This window comes from Salvelinus alpinus, chromosome 34 (assembly GCF_045679555.1).
Source record: "Salvelinus alpinus chromosome 34, SLU_Salpinus.1, whole genome shotgun sequence".
Classification (NCBI taxonomy): Eukaryota; Metazoa; Chordata; class Actinopteri; order Salmoniformes; family Salmonidae; genus Salvelinus; species Salvelinus alpinus.
In genome coordinates this window covers 24,331,798-24,345,611 of record NC_092119.1, presented here as the reverse complement: position 1 = coordinate 24,345,611, position 13,814 = coordinate 24,331,798, and the positions used below count along the sequence as shown (strand labels likewise).

Genomic DNA, 13,814 nt, shown 5'->3' with positions numbered 1-13,814 from the left:
GATGTGACGCACGTCATTTTCCAACTACCCGAGATAAATAAAGAGAAAACATTTTCCATTATGACTCATTTCAGAACAGTGCAAGTGCAGAGCAGGGGGCACCAACAATGAGCTTGAGGGGTTGGAGTATTAACGCACATGTACTTTAGCAAATGAGCCACACCAAAGAGAAATGGGGATAGATTGTTGCTGGCTAGGTCTCATGTTGCTAGTGCTCAATGGAGTGTGTGCTTGTGGCACGGGGGAAAGACGGCCGTTTGTGTACTGCTGTGACAGGCATTCACCAAACACTGGCACTATCGTGTGTGTGTGTGTGTGTGTGTGTGTGTGTGTGTGTGTGTGTGTGTGTGTGTGTGTGTGTGTGTGTGTGTGTGTGTGTGTGTGTGTGTGTGTGTGTGTGTGTGAGGGAGGGTACCCCTCTGGTCTCGGGACAAGTGTGTGTAAGGGGGTGAGATGAGAGATGTGGTCAGTTCCCTTGAGGCGTCTGAAATTGGCAACAGCCAAACGGAGAGGAGAAACCGAGACACACATGCTCCTCATTTAACATGTCCAGACCGAGACACACATGCTCCTCATTTAACATGTCCAGACCGAGACACATGCTCCTCATTTAACATGTCCAGACCGAGACACATGCTCCTCATTTAACATGTCCAGGCCGAGAGATACATGCTCCTCATTTAACATGTCCAGACCGAGACACATGCTCCTCATTTAACATGTCCAGGCCGAGAGATACATGCTCCTCATTTAACATGTTCAGACCGAGACATACAGTGTCTTGCAAAATAATTCATCCCCCTTGGCGTTTTTCCTATTTTGTTGCATTACAACCTGTAAATGTAATTGATTTATATTTGGATTTCATGTAATGGACGTTGGTAACCAAATAGTACAAATTGGTGAAGTGAATAAAAAAATATAGATTTATACATTTTTGGGGGGACAAAATTAAAAAGGGAAAAGTGGTGGGTACATATGTATTTACCCCTTTGCTATGAAGCCCCTAAATAAGATCTGGTGCAACCAAATACCTTCAGAAGTCACATAATGAGTTAAATAAAGTCCACCTGTGTGCAATCTAAGTGTCACATGATCTCAGTATGTATACACCTGTTCTGAAAGGCCCGGCAACACCAAGAAGTCGGCAACACCAAGAAGCAAGGGGCACCACCAAGCAAGCAGCACCATGAAGACAAAGGAGCTCTCCAAACAGGTCAGGGACAAAGATGTGGAGAAGTACAGATGAGGGTTGGGTTATAAAAAATATCCAAAACTTTGAACATGCTCCTTTTTGATTTGATGATGGTGGGATGTTCCCCTTAAACCCCCCTTAAACCCCCCAAGACCTCAATCCAATTGAGAATCTGTGGTATGACTTAAAGATTGCTATACACCAGCGGAACCCATCCAACTTGAAGGAGCTGGAGCAGTTTTGCCTTGAAGAATTGGCAAAATTCCCATTGGCTAGATGTGCCAAGCTTATAGAGATATACCCCAAGATACTTACAGCTGTAATTGCTGCAAATGGTGGCTCTACAAAGTATTGACTTTATCCACGCTCCAGTTGTTTGTTTCACAATAAAACATATTTTGCATCTTCAAGATGGTAGGCATGTTCTGTAAATCAAATGATTACAAACCCCCCAAAAAATATATTTTAATTCCAGGTTGTAAGGAAACAAAATTTGAAAAATGCCAAGGGAGGTGAATTATTTTGCAAGCTACTGTATATGCTCCTCATTTAACATGTCCAGAACGAGAAACATTGTCCTCATGTCCAGACCGAAACATACAGTTGAAGTCAGAAGTTTACATACACCTTGGCCAAATACATTTAAACTCAGTTTTTCACAATTCCTGACATTTAATCCTAGTAAAATGTCCCTGTCTTAGGTCAGTTAGAATCACCACTTCATTTTAAGAATGTGAAATGTCAGAATAATAGTAGCGAGAATGATTTATTTCAATTTTTATTTCTTTCATCACATTCCCAGTGGGTCAGAAGTTTACATGCACTCAATTAGTATTTGGTAGCATAGCTTTTAAATTGTTTAACTTGGGTAAAAAGTTTTGTGTAGCCTTCCACAAGCTTCCCACAATAAGTTGGGTGAATTTTGGCCCATTGATCCTGACAGAGCTGGTGTAACTGAGTCAACTTTGTAGGCCTCATTGCTGGCACACACCTTTTCAGTTCTACCCACAGATTTTCTATAGGATTGAGGTCAGGGCTTTGTGATGGCCACTTCAATACCTTGACTTTGTTGTCCTTAAGCCATTTTGCCACAACTTTGGAAGTATGCTTGGGGTCATTGTCCATTTGGAAGACCCATTTGCGACCAAGCTTTAACGTCCTGACTGATGTCTTGAGATGTTGCTTCAATATATCCACATAATTTCCCTACCTCATGATGCCATCTATTTTGTGAAGTGCACCAGTCCCTCCTGCAGCAAAGCAGGAGGGACAACATGATGCTGCCACCCCCGTGCTTCACGGTTGGGGTGGTGTTCTTGGGCTTGCAAGCATCCCCCTTTTTCCTCCAAACATAATGACGGTCATTATGGCCAAACAGTTCTATTTTTGTTTCATTAGACCAGAGGACATTTCTCCAAAAAGTACGATCTTTGTCCCCATGTGCAGTTGCAAACCGTAGTCTGGCTTTTTGATGGCGGTTTTGGAGCAGTGGTTTCTTCCTTGCTGAGCGGCCTTTCAGGTTATGTCATTTAGAACTCGTTTTACTGTGGATATAGATACTTTTGTACCTGCTTCCTCCAGCTTCTTCACAAGGTCCTTTGCTGTTGTTCTGGGATTGATTTGCACTTTTCGCACCAGTCCCTTCATCTCTAGGAGACAGAACACGTCTCCTTCCTGAGCGGTATGACGGCTGCGTGGTCCCATGGTGTTTATACTTGCGTACTATTGTTTGTACAGATGAACGTGATACCTTCAGGCATTTGGAAATTGCTCCCAAGGATGATCAGACTTTTGGAGGTCTACAATTATTTTCTGAAGTCTTAGCTGATTTCTTTTGATTTTCCAATGATGTCCAGCAAAGAGGCACTGAGTTTGAAGGTAGGCCTTGAAATACATCCACAGGTACACCTCCAATTGACTCAAATTATGTCAGTTAGCCTATCAGAGGCTTCTAAAGCCATGACATAATTTTCTGAAATTTTCCAAGCTGATTAAAGTCACAGTCAACTTAGTGTATGTAAACTTCTGACCAACTGGAATTGTGATACAGTGAATTATAAGGGAAATAATCTGTCTGTAAACAATTGTTGGAAAAATGACTTGTGTCAGGCACAAAGTAGATGTCCTAACCGACTTGCCAAAACTATAGTTTGTTAACAAGAAATTTGTGGAGTGATTGAAAAACGACTTTTAATGACTCCAACCTAAGTGTATGTAAACTTCCGACTTCAACTGTACATGCTCCTCATTTAACATGTCCAGACCGAGAGACATACATGCTCCTCATTTAACATGTCCAGACCGAGAGACACACATGCTCCTCATTTAACATGTCCAGACCGAGAGACACACATGCTCCTCATTTAACATGTCCAGACCGAGAGACACACATGCTCCTCATTTAACATGTCCAGACCGAGACACATGCTCCTCATTTAACATGTCCAGACCGAGACACATGCTCCTCATTTAACATGTTCAGACCGAGACACATGCTCCTCATTTAACATGTCCAGACCGAGACACATGCTCCTCATTTAACATGTCCAGACCGAGAGACATGCTCCTCATTTAACATGTCCAGACCGAGAGACATGCTCCTCATTTAACATGTCCAGACCGAGACACATGCTCCTCATTTAACATGTTCAGACCGAGAGACATGCTCCTCATTTAACATGTCCAGGCCGAGAGACACACATGCTCCTCATTTAACATGTCCAGACCAAGAGACATACATGCTCCTCATTTAACATGTCCAGACCGAGACACATGCTCCTCATTTAACATGTCCAGACCGAGACACATGCTCCTCATTTAACATGTCCAGACCGAGACACATGCTCCTCATTTAACATGTCCAGACCGAGAGACACACATGCTCCTCATTTAACATGTCCAGACCGTGACATACATGCTCGTCATTTAACATGTCCAGACCGTGACATACATGCTCGTCATTTAACATGTCCAGACCGAGAGACACACATGCTCCTCATTTAACATGTCCAGACCGAGAGACACACATGCTCCTCATTTAACATGTCCAGACCGACAGACACACATGCTCCTCATTTAACATGTCCAGACCGAAACACATGCTCCTCATTTAACATGTCCAGACCGAGAGACACACATGCTCCTCATTTAACATGTCCAGACCGAAACACATGCTCCTCATTTAACATGTCCAGACCGAGAGACACACATGCTCCTCATTTAACATGTTCAGACCGAGAGACATGGTGCTTATTTAAACAACAATGAGCAACTTCAGGACACTCCTGAGCGAGCCACTTTATAAGGAAAGACAATCTGGCTGCTAGTCCAGAGGACAAATCACTAGCCTGTCCTGAGTGGCTCCAGTGTTAGCGGTGCGCTTGGTAATGTATATATCAACTGGACTTGTCCCGGATCCATTATGGTTTAAATGAATGAATCATTGAACAATATCCTCTGCTACTCTGCGGAGTGAGTGTGTATGTGGAATGCTTGTGTGTGTGTTCCTGTGTACTTGTGTGTGTGTGTTCCTGTGTATGTATGCGTGTGTTGCTGTGTACGTGTGCATGTGTTGCTGTGTACAGTACCAGTCAAAAGTTTGGACTCACCTACTCATTGGAGGGTTTTCTTTACTTTTACTATTTTTTACATTGTAGAATAATAGTGAAGATATCAAAACTATGAAATAACACATATGGAATCATATAGTGATAGGTGATATAGATATAATTTAATTGTATTATTATATGTAGTAGAAAGTGATGGGTTAGAAGACACCTACATAACCAACCCATAAAGTAAAATGTAACATCCATATATGCCAGCTATGTAAACTTTAACATTGATTTATCCTGCAATAGATGTTGTTCAATTGGTAACATACATTTTTGTCTTCTTCTAACGCCCCTTAAGGGCAAAGTAATCTAAAAGTAACTGAACGTAATCAGATTACGTTACTGAGTATGGATAATCCAAAAGTTACTGATTACAATTTTGGACAGGTAACTACTAACTGTAACGAATTACATTTAGAAAGTAACCTACCCAACCCTGTTGGTACTGTGCGTGTGTTCCTGTGTATGTTCCTGTTTATATGTGTGTGTTTCTGTGAATATGTGTGTTATTAACCTGGTAGAAATAAGGGTTGGGCTCTGACTCTCCCACTCAATTGAAGTCCTCCACGTTGAGGAGCTGGAAGTCAAAGGTCAGGCCAGGGTTAGGGGCCTGGAACTGGGGCAGCAGCTGTACGTGGGGCAGGTTCTCCAGCTGCTTATAGCGCCAGTTATATAGATTACACAGACTGGAGGAGAGATGGAGAACCATGCTAGCATTAGCATCAGAGAAAGATTCACCATTCATTCCTATGGTTAGAGAGAGCCAACATAGTATTAGCATTAAAGAGATTCACTATTCACCACTTTAGCTTAGCGTCCATGTTAGTTAGTATACATAGAGGGCACCAGAGGTAATATAAACTCAAGTGACTATCCACTTAACTACTCAACTGACTAGACAATTAGCCAGGGAGACATGACCGTATTCACGTGTATCAACTGGTACTTAGCAACTATTGGATCATGGACGTAGCCAGGGTTTTTTAATTGGCTAACAGACTAGTTATTTTCGTCTCGTCTTATGTTTAAAAGGTTTAAAAGACGTCATACACACTAACGAAATATTGTGTTGATATTTTTGCACTAATGTTTGATGATCAAAAACAGCATGATAAAGTATTTTCACATTTCAAAATGATTTTGTACATGTTCAGACATGTTTGTTTGATTATAGATAATAAAAAAATATCAAATCAAATGTTTTTATTTATAAATCCATTTTTACATCAGCAAATGTCACAAAGTGCTTAAAAAGAAACCCAGCCTAAAACCCCAAACAGCAAGCAATGCAATGCAATATGTACTGAGCATTTCTGTTTGAACCATATTCACTGTTATGTCCCCAGTGCCCATAACCCACCTGGCACGGGCACGTCCCTGGTCATCCAAGTCAACGGTGGGTACCCCAAGGTGTACGAAGCGGGTGAACAGGGACTGCTCCATGTTGGAGTACTTCTGGAAGGCCATGTTCTTAATGACGGGGGGCAGCTGCTGGTGGTCTCCTATCATGATCCAACGCTTCCAACCTGCTGTAACCGTCCTCTGGGTTCTGGAGAGGAAATATACTGTAGGTCAGTGTCAACGTTCAAGGTCAGTTCAGTTCTCCTCCACAGAGACCATAGAGTGTTTGAGGGAAAATGACTGCCCATGCATTACCAATTTAAAAAAAAAAACGTTTTGATTGTAAAAGAAAAGTTTGCTTAAAGCTGCAATATGCACATTTTTGAGCGACCCAACCAAGCAGTAGATCTGTTCTATGTGCCCTACTGCTATGCTTCCTGTGCTTTGTTTTTGCGTCTTACTTTCGGTTTTGTACACCAGTTTCAAACAGCTGAAAATACAATACTTTTGGTTATGGAAAATATATTTCACAGCGATTTAGATGGTACAATGATTCTCAACACTACACTTGCTTGTTTTGGCAGAAACTGAAATTAGGCAAACTATTAGAATTTTAGCAACCAGGAAATGGCAGAGTGATTTATACATAGTGCATCTTTAATTATGGATGGTTAGATCTGATTGTATGGTGGTGATTAGCTAGTTAATATCTGTGTCAGTGTTGCTTTAGTTTAGCGCCCCCTTCCACAGCGTACAGGTGTTCCACTAGGACAGCTCATAGACTGGTGGTCATGGGGAGACATATTGCAGCATTAGTGTGTGTTGGTGGTGAACATGTGTTGGGTGCTGACGTTCTTTGCATTTGTCTGCTGCCTCACAAAAGCACAGACCCCTGGAGAATAGCTGTATGCCTTCTCTCCCTGTTTCCTTATCCCTACTTTCTTTCTCTTTTCACAAGCAGCGAAAACATTCATTCGGTCTGCCTTGCATTTCAAACACCCCTCATCGCCACGGCACCTCTTCACACATCTGTTCTTCACCTGCTTTCATTCTCTCCATTCTCACCCCTCTGCCTGTTAACTGAGTGGCGAACTCTGCGCTCCATCGCCCTCCAGCTGGACCACAGGACTGTGTCGCGGTGTCAGATACAGCCTGGAAACAACTATCTGCACCAATGCAAAGCTCCAAGCAACTGAAGCAAAGCTGCAAAACTTCCAGAAGTATGTCTGTCTCTCCATCATATCTGCAAAGGACATCTTCAACAAAGTATATGGTTTTGGATAGGTGAAACTTGATGTCAAGAACAAGTCTTCAAATGGAGTAGAATTCAAAACCTCTGGCTCGTCCAACACTGACACTAGCAAAGTCAATGGCAACCTGGAGACAAATGGGGTGAATACGGTCTGACGTTTAAAGAGAAGTGGACCACAGACCACACTCTGGGGACGGAGATCACCATTGAAGATCAGGCAACCAAAGGACCGGAACTTACGTTCAACACCCAACTCTCACCAAATTCTGTCAAGAAAAGTGGTAAGGTGAAGACTGCCTATAAGTGTGAATACGTCAACCTGGGAGTGGATGTAGACTGACTTTGCCGGCCCGGCCATGCATGGGGGCAGCGGTGGCCGGGTACGAGGGATGGCTGGCTGGCTACCAGAAGACCTTCAACACAGCCAAGTCCAAAATGACCCAGAGCAACTTTGCTGTCAGCTACAAGACAGGAGACTTAAAGCTACAAACCAATGTTAACGATGGCACAGAGTTTGGAGAGTCCATCTACCAGAAGGTGAATGACAACCTGGAGACAGCTGTGAACCTTGTCTGGACAGCACGCAGCAACAGCATCTGCTTTGGCATCGCTGCCAAGTACCAGCTGGACTCCAGTGCCTCATATCCGCTAAAGTTAACAATGCCAGGTTGGTAGGAGTTAGCTACACCCAGACACTGCTGCCAGGTATGAAACTCACCCTGTCTGCACTGGTCGATGGCAAGAGCATCAACACCGGTGGCCACAAACTGGGACTGGGCCTGGAGCTAGAGGCATAAGTATCTAGCTAACCTGTCTAGTGAAGTCGTCATATTTAATATTTGACGGAATAGCAGAAGAATTTGGCCTGATGTATTACCAGCCAAACAACCCTTAAGGGATGTCTCAAAGGAAAGGGATGAATCTAATCTAAAGCAACAACATACATAACATAGCCTTCAGTTGTGTCAGTTAGATGGATCCCCAAACCATTAGCCACTGTCATTTCCTTTCAGTTGGTTTGTAGTCAGTCATCCTGTGTGTTCTACAGTAGCCAAGTACTACTAGGTCTGCTATTTATTCAGTCATGTAGCCCTATACTGTGTTGTACCACTAGTGAAAAACATCCTCCTCAAATAGAGCATTCCTTCTGCATCTTTTACATCTGCTTTAGTGGTTTGCCTCATTGGATAGGACAATACGAAGAGGGTTACATGAAGACACTATATATACACACAAGTACTATGTATGTAGACAACCCTTAAAATGTGTGGATTCAGGTATTTCAGGCACACCCATTGCTGACAGGTGTACAAAATCGAGCACACCGCCATGCAATCTCCATAAGCATCAAAGCAGGGACCGAGAGACTGAAAAACAGCTTCTATCTCAAGGCCATCAGACTGTTAAACAGCCACCACTAACATTTAGCGGCCGCTGCCAACATACTGACTCAACTCCAGCCACTTTAAAAATGGGAATTGATGGAAATTATGTAAAAATGTACCACTAGCCACTTTAAACAATGCCACTTAATATAATGTTTACATACCCTACATTACCCATCTCATATGTATATACTGTACTCTATATCATCTACTGCATCTTGCCATCTTTATGTAATACATGTACCACTAGCCACTTTAAACTATGCCACTTTATGTTTACATACCCTACAGTACTCATCTCATATGTATATACCGTACTCTATACCATCTACTGCATCTTGCCTATGCCGTTCTGTACCACCACTCATTCATATATCTTTATGTACATATTCTTTATCCCTTTACACTTGTGTGTGTATAAGGTAGTAGTTGTGGAATTGTTAGGTTAGATTACTTGTTGGTTATTACTGCATTGTCGGAACTAGAAGCACAAGCATTTCGCTACACTCGCATTAACATCTGCTAACCATGTGTATGTGACTAATAAAATTTGATTTGATTTGATTTGATAAACAAACATTGGCAGTAGGATGGCCTTAGTGAAGAGCTCAGTGACTTGGAACGTGGCACTGTCTGTTCAGTCGCGAAGTGGTAGGTCACACAAGCTCACAGAATGGGACCACCGAGTGCTGAAGCGCGTAAAATTCGTCTGTCCTCGGTTGCAACACTCAGTAGAGTTCCAAACTGCCTCTGGAAGCAACGTCAGCATAAGAACTGTTCATCCGGAGCTTCATGAAATGGATTTCCATAGCCGAGCAGCCACACACAAGCCTTGCGCAATGCCAAGCGTCGGCTGGAGTGGTGTAAAGCTTGATGCCATTGGACTCTGGCACAGTGGAAACACATTCTCTGGAGTGATGAATTACGCTTCACCATCTGGCAGTCTGACGGATGAATGTGGGTTTGGCTATTGCCAGGAGAACACTACCTGCCAAATGCATAGTGTCAACTGTAAAGTTTGATGGATGAGGAATAAAGGTCTGGGGCCCAATAGTTCCCTTGAAGGGAAATCTTAACACTACAGCATACAATGACATTCTAGACGATTCTGTGCTTCCAACTTTGTGGCAACAGTTTGGGTACGGCCCTTTCCTGTTTCAGCATGACAATGTCCCCGTGGACAAAGCGAGGTCCATACAGAAATTGTTTGTCCTGACCTCAACCCCATTGAACATCTTTGGGATGAATTTAAATGGCGACTGCGAGCCAAGCCTACCCGCCCAACCTCACTAATGCTCGTGGCTGAATGGAAGTAAGTCCCCGCAACAATGTTCCATCATCTAGTGGAAAGCCTTCCCAGAAGATTGGAGGCTGTTATAGCAGCAAATGCCAGATAAAAAATAAAAAATGCTCTACCATAAGCCGCCTTCAAGAGAATTTGAGTGTACGTCCAACCGGCCTCACAACCACAGAACAGGTGGCCCATGGCTGCACCCCTGCCTAGTCATTGTTCAGTATATTTAGCTAATATTCTCCAGGATATGTTAATTATGCTTATTGAACAATTAACATATCCTGGCAGTCATTGGCAGACCCGTACTATCTTGATTACCCAACCTGCTTCCTGGTTGAACATGGTAATATAAATTGCACAACAATGCCAAATGGGATTTTCTGGGTGTGATTAGAAAGGAAAAGATGACCTATTATAACTGAGTGTATCCTCCAGGTCCCCTTCCCATAGCTGTGTATAAATGATATGACTGGAACAATGATCAGAAACCAAGTCCACTTGTGTATGTCTACCTTAACAATAAAGTCCTTAAACAAGTCAAATATATACAGTACCAGTCAAAAGTTTGGACACACCTACTCATTCCAAGGTTTTTCTTTATTTTTACTATTTGCAACATTGTAGAATAATAGTGAACTATGAGCGTGCAAAGCTGTCATCAAGGCAAAGGGTGGCTACTTTGAAGAATCAAATATAAAATATATTTTGACTTGTTTCACACTTTTTTGGTTACTACATGATTCCATGTGTGTTATTTCATAGTTTTGATGTCTTCACTATTATTATACAATGTAGAAAATAGTACAAATAAAGAAAAACCCTTGAATGAGTAGGTGTGTCCAAAAACTTTTGACTGGTATTGTTTTTACACAAAATAAAATGTAAAAAAAAATTGTGCTCTATACATCTGCCTGGTACACTGAATGTAGGAGAGTAGGAAAGAGACTGATGAGTTGGCTTAGCTGCTGCTGATTAGGAGGGAGAGTTTAATGAGGGCTTGCCCCAGACAAACTTGATATTACCAAGGCTTGTAAGTCAAACATGCTTCAATCACCGATAGGGATGCAATGGAAGGAAAAAGAGGGGGGATGTGGGGCAGGTGGATTTTCGTTACCACGCGTAGCGGATACTACAACAGAAGGCATCATGGGCGAGAGGAGACTAAGAGGTCATTGGCCAGGTTGATGTGGCTTAATGGTCTCCTCTAAACAGACCCTTGTGTTATCTGAGGATATTAGGCCCCAGCATTGACAGCCCAATAGAGTACCCCAGTATGAGTCATAATACCCATAAAACATAGAGGTCAAACAGGGAAACTGTAACGGCTGTTGGAAGCAGAGGACCAAGGTGCAGCGTGGTACGTGTCCATATTTATTAAATGAACACTGAAATAACAAAAATAACAAAGATAACGACCGAAACAGTTCTGGCTGGTGCAGACACACAACAGAAAACAACTTCCCACAAAACACAGGTGGGATGAGGCTACTTAAGTATGGTTCTCAATCAGAGACAACAATAGACAGCTGCCTCTGACTGAGAACCACACTCGGCCATAGAAATATAAAACATAGAACAAAAACATAGAATGCCCACCCCAACTCACACCCTGACCAAACCAAAATAGAGACATAACAAAGGAACTAAGGTCAGGGCGTGACAGTACCCCCCCCCCAAAAGGTGCGGACTCCGGCCGCAAAACCTGAACCTATAGGGGAGGGTCTGGGTGGGCATTTCACCGCGGTGGCGGCTCTGGTGCGGAACGTAGACCCCGCTCCACCTATGGCTTGGCCCACTTAGGTGGCGCCTCTAGAGCGGGGACCCTCTGGCTGCCCCGGACGGGAGGGCGACCCTGGCTGCCCCGGACGGGAGGGCGACCCTGGCTGCCCCGGACGGGAGGGCGACCCTGGCTGCCCCGGACGGGAGGGCGACCCTGGCTGCTCCGGACGGGAGGGCGACCCTGGCTGCTCCGGACGGGAGGGCGACCCTGGCTGCTCCGGACGGGAGGGCGACCCTGGCTGCTCCGGACGGGAGGGCGACCCTGGCTGCTCCGGACGGGAGGGCGACCCTGGCTGCTCCGGACGGGAGGGCGACCCTGGCTGCTCCGGACAGGAGGGCGACCCTGGCTGCTCCGGACGGGAGGGCGACCCTGGCTGCTCCGGACGGGAGGGCGACCCTGGCTGCTCCGGACAGGAGGTCGACTCTGGATGCCTCGTGCCATGGATCATCGCTGGAGGCTTCGTGCCATGGATCATCGCTGGAGGCTTCGTGCCATGGATCATCGCTGGAGGCTTCGTGCCATGGATCATCGCTGGAGGCCTCGTGCCATGGATCATCGCTGGAGGCTTCGTGCCATGGATCATCGCTGGAGGCTTCGTGCCATGGATCATCACTGGAGGCATCGGGCTCTGGGAGAAGGCACAGGACTCACCAGGCTGGGGAGACATGCAGGAGGCCTTGTCCTTGGCCGAGGCACCGGATGCACTGGGCCGTGGAGGCACACTGGAGGTCTCGGGCAAGGAGCCTGCACAACCCGTCCTGGCTGGATGGTGACTTTGGCCCTGCACGTGCGGGGCGCAGGACGCACTGGGCTGTGCAGACGCACTGGAGACACAGTGCGCAGAGCCAGCACAGGATATCCTGGGCCGTAGAGATGTACTGGAGGTCTGGATAGCAGGGCTGGCACAATCCCTCCTGGCTCGATGCCCACTCTAGCCCGGCTGATGCGAGGAGCTGCGATGTAGCGCACCGGGCTATGAACATGTAGTGGAGACACCGTGTGCTCCACCGCATAACACGGTTCCTTGACCAGTACGACGCTCCACCCGGTAAGCACGGGGAGTTGGCTCAGGTCTCCTACCTGACTCCGGCAATCTCCCCGTGTGCCGGTCCAAATAACTTCCACCATAATTTGCAAATAAATTCATAAAAAATCCTAAAATGTGATTTTCTGGATTTGTCTGTCATAGTTGAAGTGTACCTATGATGAAAATTACAGGCCTCTCATCTTTTTAAGTGGGAGAACTTGCACAATTGGTGGCTGACTAAATACTTTTTTGCCCCACTGTACATATGAGATGAGTAGTGTAGGGTATGTAAACATTATATAAAGTGGCATTGTTTAAAGTGACTAGCAATACATTTATTACATCCAATTTTTTATTATTAAAGTGGCTAGAGATTTGAGTCAGTATGTTGGCAGCAGCCACTCAATGTTAGTGATGGCTGTTTAACAGACTGATGGACTTGAGATAGAAGCTGTTTTTCAGTCTCTCGGTCCCAGCTTTGATGCACCTGTACTGACCTCGCCTTCTGGATGATAGCAGGGTGAACAGGCAGTGGGTCGGGTGGTTGTTGTCCTTGATGATCTTTTTGGCCTTCCTGTGACATCGGGTGGTGTAGGTGTCCTGTAGAGCAGGTAGTTTGCCCCCGGTGATGCGTTGTGCAGACCTCACTACCCTCTGGAGAGCCTTACGGTTGTCGGCGGAGCAGTTGCCGTACCAGGCGGTGATACAGCCTGACAGGATGCATCTCGATTGTGCATCTGTAAAAGTTTGTGAGCGTTTTTGGTGACAATCCGAATCTCTTCAGCCTCCTGAGGTTGAAGAGGCGCTGTTGTGCCTTCTTCACCACGCTGTCTGTTTGGGTGGACCAATTCAGTTAGTCCGTGATGTGTACGCCGAGGAACTTAAAACTTTCCACCTTCTCCACTACTGTCCCGTCGATGTGGATA

At 44.9% G+C, this 13,814-nt stretch overlaps 2 pseudogenes; one reads left to right on the top strand and one right to left on the bottom strand.

The window, feature by feature from the left end:
• Positions 1-13,814, bottom strand: part of LOC139563772 (RNA helicase aquarius-like) — a 94,797-nt pseudogene that overhangs the window by 19,124 nt on the left and 61,859 nt on the right.
• On the top strand, positions 7,373-8,199 carry LOC139563679 (voltage-dependent anion-selective channel protein 2-like; annotated as a pseudogene).